Raw genomic sequence first — 2817 nt, 5'->3', positions numbered from 1 at the left:
AGGGATGTGTTTCTGGCAAGAGGTACTAAAGTAGGAAACTCTGGAAGAGGGATGAGTTTGGGCAGGTCCCATAGGCACAGACCCTGTGGCTGGGGTTACAGCAATAGCATAGCTTTGGTTCTCAAATAGTTTAGGGTTTAGTTGAGCAAACAAGATACACATGAAACAACTGCAGGTGGATACAGATGTCTCCACCTCTGTCCATGCCGTTCATAGTCAGCCCCTCAGCGCACTCCTCTGCAGCCTACCCAGTGTCTCATAGGGGGCCACCTTCCACAAAGGTGCGCTCACATCTCCCTGCTTTTTTGCCTGCTACTGTCAAGAAATTCACCTGTGATTCTCATTCCCCTTCCCTGCTTAGGTCATAGGGGACCAAATCTGGCCACTGCCCTCCATGGTTGTTCTCTTTTGAACACCAGAAGTTTTCTGACTTAATTAGCACTTCTCTTTACATCACCTCTGTCAAGCCCCTTCTTGTAGAGTCACCATCTGGCAAAGTCGACCCTGTCTTCCTCATCTTCCCTTCAGAGGCCCAGGCTCATCATGAATATACATGCTGTTGCCTCCTTTTTGCTCCCCCTTCTAAATGGTCCCAATCCAAAGGCCCTTTCCCACTCTAATTTTCCTGGAGTCAGTATATACCCACCTCTTTGCCTCAGAAAAGTCAGAGGAAAGTTTTGCTATGGGATTAACCACGAAGTAGCCTCAATAGCTATGACTCAGCTGACACATAGCCTTCCCTGTGTCCTCTCTGCCACTGCAGAACTCTGCTATGTCCCTTGCAAAGACAATAACTAAAAAAACAAAACAAAAAAGCACAACACCACAGCTGACTACACAATAGGCCTATAGGTTCCCATTGTGCAGTGAGCCTGGACATTGAGAAGAACATAGACTTTGGAATTGGGAAGACCTGGGTTTGCAATCTGGTTACTAACTGGTGTGCCTTTTGTGCTATTATATCTTGCTAAGCTTCAGAATATTTATCTGTAAAATAGTGGTAATGGTATCTGTCTTATGGGTAGTTGTATTAAATGAGGAATATAAAGCACGTAGCATAATATCTAGCCTGAATTACCTGGTGACCATTCACTTCCTTCGTTCCTCTTGGGTTTCAGCTGCCAAATACTATTCAGAAGAGAGATTAGCCAGTTTTATATGGCCAGTGATAGACATTGCCTATTCCTGTCTTTGTAAATCCCATCTTCCTGCAGCCACCCCATTTCCATCATTGCCAGAAAAGTTCTTCCATCCCTCATCCCTGTGTTGGACTTCTCTTTCTCTTACTATTGAAAAGTTCTGCCTGAGCTCTCTCTGACTATCCTCTTCTACATCTCCCTGATCTAAGATACTTTATTTTCTTGTATCAGTCCTAAAAATTAATTCACTTCTAGCACTCTTCCTAACTTTCTCAGAGTAAATTGTAATTAACCCGAGGAATAGGACCTTTACACTTCAGTCGGGCATGGGAACATCAGGCCAGCTCTCAGAGCAGAATGGAGGTCTAGGTCCAGGTACTGCCCTCCCCGCTCCATCCCCACCTCTTTTCCTACAGGGCACAGAAACAACTAAACTCAAAATATGTCTTGAGCCTACGTGAGCATACATCTCCCTTTCTGTAGCTCTGTGAGGTCATCATTGAAGTACAGCAGTACTGCAGGTGTGTAGAGTGTACTATCCATATTGAGATAATCAAATTCTTCCTCCTCATCCCAGATGCCATTCTCTTCCAGGGTATAATCCATGTCAGGTTCTCCGCTTCATATTTCCATGTGTAGCTGGCAGCATGCGCAGCATAGGGGAGATAGCTGTGTAGGATTTCCCACATTGATTCCCGGGCCCCCACCTCCGGTGTGTGCTCTTGCGATGTGAGCGCGTTAATGATGCAGGTATTCCGGGTCTTGGCGGACAGCCGCCCCACCTCGTAACGCGACCCCTGACACCAAGGCTTCCCGAAATCATTGGCCCAGTCCGAAAGGGGCAGCTGAGGCAGCACGTGCAGAAAGCAGCCCCGGAGGGTGCGGTATCTCAGGGAACCGGTCAGCGGATCTGTGTGCTTTGCCGATGTCTCTGGTGTCTGGATCAAACCAGTGGCTGATGTCCTGGCCCGCAACTTCCACGATGGGTTTCGGCAGCAGGTCTCCCTTGTACTCCTGTAATAACGGCATTAGGTCGTACATGTTTCCCAGGTAAGACAACCCAGAGGTCTTCCCGCTGGTTATGTTGGGCCACCTCTGCTGGCGTGAAAGAGTGACGCTGAAAATAGTCAAAGTCTGGCCCGGCCACTAGGCCCCGGCATGGCATGGCTCTTGCTCTGTCACCGACTCCTTTAGTAGCTTCCTCACTTTTCAGCACGCAGTCACTGCTGCATCCTCCCTCTCGTCCAGGAGCTAAGGTGAGCGCGTTTATCCACTCCAGGTTACTGTATTTTTTAAAAATATATTTAATTTGGAGGTCTTTTATATTTCTGACATTATAACTGTACTATGAGTTCATTGTACACAATTTCCCCCCCCCAACTTTAGAGATATAATTGACATATGGACTTGGAGATACATGTAAATATTGCAAAATGATTACCCCATAGCATTAGCTATTGCAAAATGATTACCCCATAGCATTAGCTAACAGCTTCATCACATTACATAATTACCATTTCTGTTTTGTGGTGAGAATACTTAAGATTTACTCTCTTAGCAACTTTCAGAGGTCTTTGTATTTTGTTTTTATCGTATTCTAGGGAAAACCACTTGGCTAGACTTGGCCCAATGTCAAGCCATGTGATGCTACATTTCTTGGAACTTCATTTTCTTCATC

The 2817-nt window shown here is 46.1% G+C and overlaps 1 pseudogene; it reads right to left on the bottom strand.

Annotated features, from left to right (window-relative positions):
- Nucleotides 1–1592: 1592 nt before the first annotated feature.
- LOC116752586 lies at nt 1593–2304 on the bottom strand (annotated as a pseudogene).
- Between the last annotated feature and the right edge of the window lie 513 nt (nt 2305–2817).

This window comes from Phocoena sinus, chromosome 4, assembly GCF_008692025.1.
Source record: "Phocoena sinus isolate mPhoSin1 chromosome 4, mPhoSin1.pri, whole genome shotgun sequence".
NCBI classification, from domain to species: domain Eukaryota; kingdom Metazoa; phylum Chordata; class Mammalia; order Artiodactyla; family Phocoenidae; genus Phocoena; species Phocoena sinus.
This window is presented reverse-complemented; position numbering and strand designations above follow the sequence as displayed.